This window comes from Gopherus flavomarginatus, chromosome 23 (assembly GCF_025201925.1).
Source record: "Gopherus flavomarginatus isolate rGopFla2 chromosome 23, rGopFla2.mat.asm, whole genome shotgun sequence".
Lineage (NCBI taxonomy): Eukaryota > Metazoa > Chordata > Testudines > Testudinidae > Gopherus > Gopherus flavomarginatus.
In genome coordinates, this window is record NC_066639.1 from 4,435,154 (window position 1) to 4,444,794 (window position 9,641).

At 50.8% G+C, this 9,641-nt stretch overlaps 1 non-coding gene across 1 annotated transcript; it reads right to left on the reverse strand.

The window, feature by feature from the left end:
• Window positions 1-9,088: 9,088 nt before the first annotated feature.
• On the reverse strand, window positions 9,089-9,161 carry TRNAV-UAC (transfer RNA valine (anticodon UAC)). The gene has a single exon. It is a non-coding gene; the product is annotated as a tRNA-Val (tRNA).
• Between the last annotated feature and the right edge of the window lie 480 nt (window positions 9,162-9,641).

The following is a 9,641-nucleotide window of genomic DNA, read 5'->3' on the forward strand; positions in this document are numbered from 1 at the left end:
TGCAGGAGAGGGGCAGTGGCTGGTGGCACAGGAAGGGGTGCAGGGGTTAGGGGTGAAGGGGGTGCAGGAGGGAACAGTGGCTGGTGGCACAGGAAGGGGTGCGGGGGTTAGGGGTGAAGGGGGTGCAGGAGATGGCAGTGGCTGGTGGCACAGGAGGTGGTGCAGGGGTTAGGGGTGAAAGGGGTGCAAGAGGGGGCAGTGGCTGGTGGCACAGGAGGGGAGTGTGGGAGTTAAGGGCAAAGGGGACACAGTGTAGGGTTTAGGGCACAGGAGGCAGCAGGATTTGGGGTGAAGGAGGCGCAAGGTTTGGGAGTGCAGGAGCTAGGGGGTAAAGGGAGAGGGGGATCGTCCAGGGGTGATGGGGAAGTGCCAAAGTCTAAGTTTTACCCAGGGCACCATTTCCCCTAACGCTGGTCCTTGGTAACATTTCTTTCTGGGAAGGGGAGGGGAGAGAGATGAGGCGTTTTCTCTCTGTTTCTTTCCTCTCCATTTTCTGCTCCTTCCTTCAATTCCAGAAACCTCCCTTGTGTTTCAGACTGTGCAGTGACGCCCTCCCGACCCCAGGACTCTGGAGCCTTTGGAGCAGAAAGATCCCAGGGGCTGAGGGTGAATCCAGGAGTGAGTAGCTGGCAGGAAGGAGTCCTAGCAGTTCTTCTGGGAACACAGGTGAGGAATGACTCCCCCTTCCCTAGAATCTCCCCATGGGAACAGGGAGGGTTGTGTGATAAATTCCTGTAACTCTTCTGCCCCTCTGAGTTGGCAGAAACAAGGGCTGGGTTCAGTATCTGGGAGTTCCGCTTCAATAAAACAATACAAAACTGGCTCGAGCCCCCACCCAGTGACCTGGGACATTTACACATCACCCCCCTGGGTGCCTCTAGGAGGCAATACTTCCCCTCTTGCAAGCAGGGAGTCTGAGCCGCTCCACTCCACCAGCCATTCCATGAACCACTCCAGTGGTCCCTGCAAACTGCTCTGCTGGGGCAGCAAAGAGCCACCAAATGTTCTGAGGGCTGGAGAAAAATGCCTTCTAGTGAGTAGTGAAAGAGCTCGACCTGTTTAGCTTATCAAAAGAAGATTGAAAGGTGACTTCACTGAAGTGTTGAAGTGCCTTCAGGGAGAGAAAAGACTGGGTATTAAAGGGCTCTTTAATCGAGCAGAGAAAGGCATAACAAGACCAAAAAGTGAAAAGAGAAATTCATATTACAAATAGGGTGCAAAAATTCAGCAGTGAGGATGATTCACCACAGGAACAAGCTACCAAGGAAAGTGGTGGATTCGCCATCTCCTGATGTCATTTAATGAAGACTCGATGCCTTTCTGGAATGTTTTTGCCCCCGAAGTAGCTCTTGTGTCATACAGGAGGCCTGTGATATGCAGGGGGTCAGATTAGATGCTCTAATGGTCTCTTCCGGCCATAAAGTTGACTAATTTCTGAAAAACTGAGTGTAGCATTGGGAGCAGCGTCTGATGTTTTCCTGTCTAGTCGGCTTGCTGCCTTGAACTAACACTCCTTGGATGGGGTGATCCACAGGGAGTAGCACAAACCTCCAAAGTGCCTGGCCAGGGGCAGGACATTGGCATAGCAAGGGAGGGGTGTGGCAGTGACATCACAAAGGCCTTTTGCAGGACCTCAGACTATTGGTCCAAGGTGGTGGGGAGGTGGTGACCTCACAGAGAGATGCTGACATCAGCCAGGCAGGACAGGGGTGAGGGGCAGGGAAACCTCAGAGACCCTTGGGGCTTTGCTTCAGCAAGTCTCCTTCTCCAGGTCTCTCTTTGAGGACTGAGAGAGTATTTGAGTTCACGGACGTGAGCGCCAGGAGGAACCTCTTTCGAGTTTTCTCCTTTCCTTTTAGTGATTTTACTAGAAAACAGCCGTCCCTGTTTAGAAGGTAAGAGCCTCCTCGAAGGAAGGGGTATCATGGGGGTGTCACAGTTCAGATGCCAATGCCCCACCGCCCCCACTGTAAGGAAGCTCCTGCCACCTGCTCTGTGTTTGCAGGGCGGGAGAGAGCAGCATCCACGGCAGAGATTTGCTCCTGGCTGCCGGAGCAGAGCAGCAGGCTTAGCTGTCCGAACTTCCTAGAGCTATGAAAGGAGAGGGCCCCATGGCTCTGTAGCAGAATGCAGGGCAGGCGAGTTCACGGCGGGCATTATGGGATACTGGAGGAGGTCAGTTATGGTTATATAATGAACGGCAGCATCTACACTGGCACTCTGTCCCTTTAAGTTTGCTGCAAAAAGCTCTAGGCCTCTCATTGAAGTGGTTTTATTTTGTCACCAAAACAGGGCAGTTTTGTCACCAGATGTGGCATTGCAGTGTGTACACCAGCCACAAGTTGCTGACCGAAGGGGAGTTGTGAGTTTTTCACAGACCTGAGCAATATAATTCTGCTGAAATAATTTTGTAGTGCAGACCTGGCCAAAGATTTACACACACACACACACAGCTTGAAGGAAAACCTCATCTGCTTCTCCGCTTTGCAGAATCCAAACACAAGCAAAGCTTGTCAGGTCCTGGTGGAGATGGCAGAGAGTCAGGTGTGGTCAGACAGTGTGTTTTAGCCACATGCAGGCACCATGGCTTAGCTGGCTAAAGCACTTGCCTTGTAAGCAGGAGATCCTGGGTTCAGGTCACTAGGGGAGTGGCTTTTGGGGTACATGGTATTGGCTACTGTCAGAAGACAAGATTCAGAGCTAGATGGGCCTTCGGCCTAGCCCAGTGTGGTTTTTCTTATGGTTTAAATTATGCTCAGAGCCACTGATAATAGAGTTACTGAAAGTTTGGGAGATAAGAGCTGATAGGACAGTGGTCCAGTCCCCTCGCAGATGACCCCCTCCCTCTGAGACAGGGGCAGGTCTGAGCTCTCGCACCAAATGCTCATTGTGGCTGCCAGAATCTGTGGGCAGCTCATTTAATTTGCATTGAGGGTTGAGTCCTGCTTTGTGCCCAGTGTCTGAGAATGAAAATCCTAAACCGCCCTTTGAAACAACAAAAGCAGCAGGACGTGTTATTGTCCCTGCCCCAAAGCAGACAGAACAATGGAGAAATGCCTCTGAGTCCACGGTAATACTCCACTGCCATTTTACCTTTTTTGCTTGCTAAACTCCCTCCCAACCTTGTGGGGTCCCAGACCCCGGTATTGAGCCTGAGCTGAGATGTCTACACTGCAAATTTACCACCCCACGGCCCAAGCCCCAGGAGCCGGCGCTGGCATGGGGCAGCCCTGGATGTTTCATTGCAGTGTGGACATAGCCTAGCATTATGTCCACATTGCCATTAGCACACCCAAGTCACTATTCTCAAACCCTGGGTCAGCTGATTCAGGCTTGTGGGGCTCATGCTGCAGGGTAATAAAATTACAGTGTAGACACTTGGGCTTGAGCCCAGCCTCTGAGACCCCACAAGGGGTGAGGGTCTCCGAGCCTGGGCTCCAGTCTGAGCCCAAATGTCTACACTGCAGTTTTTAGCCTCACAACCTGAGCCCCAGGAGCCCAAATCAGATCATCCAGGCCAGCCAGGCCACAGGGATTTTATCTCAGTATAGCTGCACTCTCAGGGTACGTCTACATTGCAATGCAAGCCCAGGGTTAGCAGAAGTCATGTCAGCAGCCCCAACACATAAACCTAAACCATGAGGAAAAGACCCACCCACAAATAAGCTGGGCAGTGTCCTTCTCCCTAAGGTTCGTAAGTCCAGCAACCAAAAGTCATTTAACATGAGCCATCTCCTCTCTGCACCCCACTCACAGCTGTTGTCCTTACTCAGTGCAAGCCCAGAGGTGCCTCTGTAGAGTTCATCTGCCATCCTGGGTGGAAAAGGGGGAAAATAAGAAGGCACCGTACTCACTATGTTGTCTAGGGACTCACTCACCCCTCCACAGCCACCCTGTCCTAAAGTTAGTCTAACACATAAATTTTAGCATGAGGACTCAGGCCCCAGCCCACTTGGCTTTGGAACCAATGTCCCCTGCCTAGCAAGTGCTATTGAATTGAGGGTGAGTCCCTCCATCGGGGTCTGCCAAGCACAGTTCTGCTGCCCTCGATTCACATAACAAGGACAACAACCCTTTATTTCTCCTGTCCCAATAACAAGGAGACTGGGAATCCAACACCAGCCAAAAGTGATCATTTTGGCAAGCAACCCAACATATTTCCAACATACTGTAAAATCCACATGAAGACTCATACACGAAACCTTGCAAGAAAATCTTCCTGAGGGGGTCTGAAGCACCTGCTGCTGGGGGGAAGGAGGGAGCTGTGGGTTGAGATTGAGGGGCACTGGGAATAGGAGGGGGCTGTGGGTTGGGACAGCGGAGAAGGGTGAAGAGGAGCAGGCTCTGGTTGGGCGTGAGGAGCAGTGAGCATAGGAGGGACTGAGGGTTGGGACTGAGGGGCACTGGGCAAAGAGGGGACATGGGTTTAGGCTGAAGAGTATCCTCATTTGGGGATCCAGCAGAACAGGGGAAGGCAGCAGGTGATTCTAATTCCATAGGGATATTTTGTGTGTGTGCGTGCAGGGGAGGAACATGCTATATGCCCAGAGGCCTTTATTCCTCCAGCCTGCAAGGACAGAGGGGCTGTCAGGAAGTTGCCCCTTCAATCCCCCACACACAAAGGCCCTTCTTAGAAAAGGCAAAATCCTGAAGAGAAAAAACATCAAAGACGACTCCAGAAAGACAGATTTTTAAGATATAATGAGTAGTTTATTACCTGACCAGGGACTTGAACCCTCAAATTAAAAGTCTGATGTTTTACCAACTGAGCTAGTCAGACTCACAAACAAATACAGCAAGTTGGTGCAGAGGAGAAACTAGTCAAGGAAACAAAAGCAGGAAACAATAGGGGAAACCTGCTGCTCTCTCTGGCCTGGTCAACACTACAAGTTTATGTCCAATTTAGCAGCATTAAATCACATTAACCCTGCATCCATCCACATAACGAAGCCCTTTATATTGATATAAAGGGCTCTTAATACCGGTATCTGTACTCCTCCTTGATGACGAGTAGTGCTGAAATCAGTATTGCCATGTCAGATTACGGTTAGTGTGGCTGTAATTTGATGGTATTGGTCTCTGGGCACTATCCCACAGTGCACCATTGTGACTGCTCTGGACAGCAATCTGAACTCAGATGCACTGGCCAGGTAGATAGGAAAAGCTCCGTGAACTTTTGAATTTCATTTCCTGTTTGCCCAGTGTGGAGTGCTGATCAGCACAGGTGACTATGCAGTCCCAGAATCAAAAAAGAGCTCCAGCATGGACCGTTCGGGAAAAACTGAAGCTGATCTCTGTATGGGGAGATGAATCTGTTTTATCAGAACTCCGTTCCAAAAGACGAAATACCAAAACATTTGAAAAAATCTCCAAGGCTACGATGGACAGAGGCCACAATCGGGACTCAACGCAGTGCTGAAACTTAAGGAACTGAGACAAGCGTACCAGAAAGTCAAAGAATGAAATGGATGCTCATGGAGGGAGGGGCGACTGAGGATTGTAGCTATCCCACAGTTCCCGCACTCTCCAAAAACCATTTGAATTCTTGGCTGAGTTCCCAAAGCCTGAAGGGTCAAAAACATTGTCGCGGGTTGTTCAGAGTATATGTCGTTCCCCCGCCTCCTGCCCCCATGAAAGCAAAGGGAAAAAAATCCTCTCTCACCTTTTTTCAATGTCACTGTATGTCTACTGGATGCTGCTGGCAGATGTGGTGCTGCAGCACTACACAGCAGCATCCCCTTCCCTTCCCTTGCAGACGGCAGGCAGTGCAGTAGGACAGGTATCCATCATCGTCGTCCCGTGAGTGCTCCTGACTGGCCTCGGTGAGGTCGGCCGGGGGTGCCTGGACAAAAATGGGAATGACTCCCAGGTTCATTCTCTTCTTTAAGCTTTGTCTAATGGAGATTCAGTCCTGCCTGGAATATCATAGCAGCTGGAGGCTGCGCTCCCCTCCCCCCTTTGATCCCTGCTTGCAGAAGCAATAATGTCAGTGTTGTTTCAAATTCCTGCATTCTTTATTACTTCATCACACAAATGAGAGGATAACTGCCATGGTAGCCCAGGAGGGGTAGGGGAGGAGGGAAGCAATGGGTAGGGTTGTTGCAGGAGCACCCCCTAGAATGGCATGCAGCTCATCATTTCTGCGGGATCTCTAGGGCTCTGACCCGGAGCGGCCGTTTTCCCCTCTGGTTCTTTAGTAGGCTTGCCTGATAGTCTAGGCAGAACTGACTCTCCATTAGACAAAACTTAAAGAAGAGAATGACCTGGGGAGTCATTCCTATTTTTGTCTGTAAGCCCGTGGCCGACCCCACCGAGGCCAGCCAGGAGCACCCATGACAGCAGCAGATGGTACAGTATAACTGGTAACTGTCATTGTCAACTTGCAAAGCAGCAGACGGTACAGTAGGGCTGGTAACCATCTTTGCTAACTTGCAAAAAGCAAGGGGATGCTGCTGTGTAGCACTGCAGTACCACGTCTGTCAGCACCATAAAGACATACAGTAACAGTGAAAAAAGGCTGAACGGGCTCCATGGTTGCTGTGCTATGGCGTCTGCCCAGGCAATCCAGGGAAAAGGGCGCAAAATGATTGTCTGCCGTTGTTTTCATGGAGGGAGGATTGAGTGATGACATTTACCAAGACTCACTCATGACACTGTTTTTGCCCCATCAGGCATTGAGATCTCAACCCAGAATTCCAATGGGCAGGGGAGACTGCGGGAACTATGGGACAGTTACCCACAGTGCAACGCTCTGGAAATTGATGCTAGCCTTGGTACATGGACGCACACCGCCGAATTAATGTGCTTAGTGTGGGCCTGTGTCCTCGACTTTATACAATCTGTTTCCAAAAACTAGTATCTGTAAAATTGGAATAATCCTGTAGTGTAGACATAGCCTGTGATTAACAACTTTGGTGGCTAATTGAAAGGCTGATGGTTCAAACCCAAGTGAAGATGGAGGTGTTCCTTTTTTAGTGATGAGAATCCAGTATTTTTTATCAGGCAGAAAATCTCCTCAGTGCTGGTCTAGCCTCATTTGACAAGCATAAGTGGCATGTAGGAGAAGAACTTTTGCTAGATGTATTGGTGGTATAGTGGTGAGCATAGCTCTCTTCCAAGCACTTGACCTGGGTTCAATTCCCAGCCAATGCAGTGATGTGAGGTTTTCTCCTCTGGGAATTGGTTTAATTTCAGTCACATTGTATCAGTTTAGTGATGGAATGAGAAAATCAGTGTCCCAAATCCTAGCAGGTCATTAAACACCCAGTGGAGGAAGAAAGGGGTGGGACTATACAATGAGCTGTTGGAGTCATCCTGGTATTACAATGTTTGGTTTATTTCTTAAAAAAATTCCCTTTACTTCCCTCTCCCTTTTAGACTCAGAGCGTTTAAGGTCAGAAGGGACCAGTGTGATTATCTAGTCCGGCCTGCTGCACCTTGCAGGCCAAAAGACCCCACCAACCCACTCCTGTAAGAGACCCTGGAGGGGAGGCAGCTCTGTGCACTGCGCCTACCCCAGGCAGTGCATGGAGGCCCTCTGCTCCCCTCTCCCCATGGGTGTGCAGAGATGTACCAGCAGCACTGAGGTGGGTCCCTGCCCACTCTGCCTCCGTCCCTCCGTGACACTCCCAGAAGAGGCCGGCATGTCCCAGCATCCCTTGGGGCAGGGGGAGTGTCTCCATGTGCTGCCTCTGCCCCGAGTACCAACTCCACAGCTCCCATTGGCCAGGAACTGCAGCCAATGGGAGCTCTGGGGGCAGCGCCTGCAGGCAGCGGCACATGGAGACCCTCCCTGGCCCCGCCCACCTAGGAGCTGCTGCCGCAGGGTTGTGTGTATCGGTCACTTTGGGAGATGCAGTGCGCGGGGTAAGTGCCACCCCTCCTGCACCCCAACCCCCTCCCCCAGCACAGAGCCCGCACCCCACACCCAAATCTCCTCCCAGAGCTTTTCTTGTTTTCCTTTCACCCAGAACCATCCTTCCTCTCCTGGGCTGCAAGTAGCCACCCCTGGGAAGCCAAGAGGCAGGCACAGGATTCTGCCTCCCACCAGCCAACCGTGCCACCCCAGGCTTTGCAGAACAAATGGTGGTGCTCTACTAACCCCACTTAGCCGCACTGAGGCGCTTAGCTTCTGCCCTGCCTTCCTCAGTTCGACTTTCCTCTTTTGCCCCATTCCTGCCTCACTTCCTCCTTTGGAAAATCACGCAGAGGAGGTCAGCAGGAAGAGCTGGCCGCCATAGGCCAACCTCCCAGGGAAAAGGAGACCAAGCCACAAGGCTTCAAAAGGTGACTGGCCCAGATCTTCTAGCTTTCCCCTGCTGATGCTAAGGCTTTTTCTCAGCTCATTCACCACCCTCTGTCATGCAGAGGTTGGGGTTACTGCAGGTTTTACCTGTAATTGGGCCAACTAGTAAGTGTAGGGAGGACTAATGACCCACCAGAGTTTGGCAGGAAGCAGTGCATTTATTATATTGATAGATAGCTAAGTTCAAAAGAAGGGGGATGGGGTGTCACACTCACATACTCACGCTCCCAGGACTGGTTCGGCACTGGAGATGTCAGGATTCTGCAAGGTAAGTGTCCCACAGCGCAGTGATGGACGGTGTGATGAAAATAAGTCTTCCTGAGGCACAATGAAATGCAACGTGGCGAACCACTGGCCAGGAGGTCCGGGCGAAGGGCATTCACTGGAGGTACAAGCTTTTGAGTGACTCCTGAGCACAGGGCCCCTTCCCCTTTTAAGGGCCTGCGCCTCATGGCCTGCAACTAGAGATGACTTGGCTGCATCTGGTTGGTCACACTGCACCTTGGGCAGTGTCCATGCTCTGGGGGTGTGAGTGCTGCCTAATTAGAGTCCCAGACACCTTGTCTACCTGGGAGCTCTTCTGCTCGTCAACCAGCCCCTTCATCCCACAAGCATTCCAGGAGGGAGCGGGAGGGGGAAAGCCACTTCACAGGCATTCAGAGAGGGAGAGGAGACAAAAGTGGGAGGGAGGGGAAGTATAACAGACCTTTTGAGCACAGAAATCACTGCTGCTCCTACAACAGCAGGGACAGGCAAGTAGAAGCTGGGAAAATTAAGCCATCATATTTCTGCCTGGTTTTGAACCAGGGACCTTTTGCGTGTAAGGCAAATGTGATAACCACTACACTACAGAAACTCTGTCAGAGGGCTTTGCCCCTCTCTTCATAAGAACATAAGGGTGGCCATATTGGGTCAGACCAAAAGTCCATCCAGCCCAGTATCCTGTCTGCCAACAGCAACCAATGCCAGGTGCCCCAGAGGGAGTGAACCTAACAGGCAATGATCAAGTGATCTCTCTCCTGCCATCCATCTCCACCCTCTGACAAACAGAGGCTAGGGATACCATTCCTTAAACGTCCTAGCTAATAGCCATTCATGGACTTAATCTCCATTAATTTATATGCAAAAGGAACAGGAGTACTTGTGGAACCTTAGTGACTAACAAATTTATTTGAGTGTAAGCTCTCCTGGGATAAAACCCACTTCATCAGATGCATGCAGTAGAAAATACAGTAGGAGGATAGATATATAGATATATACACACACACACACACACAGAGAACATGAAAAAATGGGTATTGCCATACACAGTATAACAAGAGTGATCAGTTAAGGT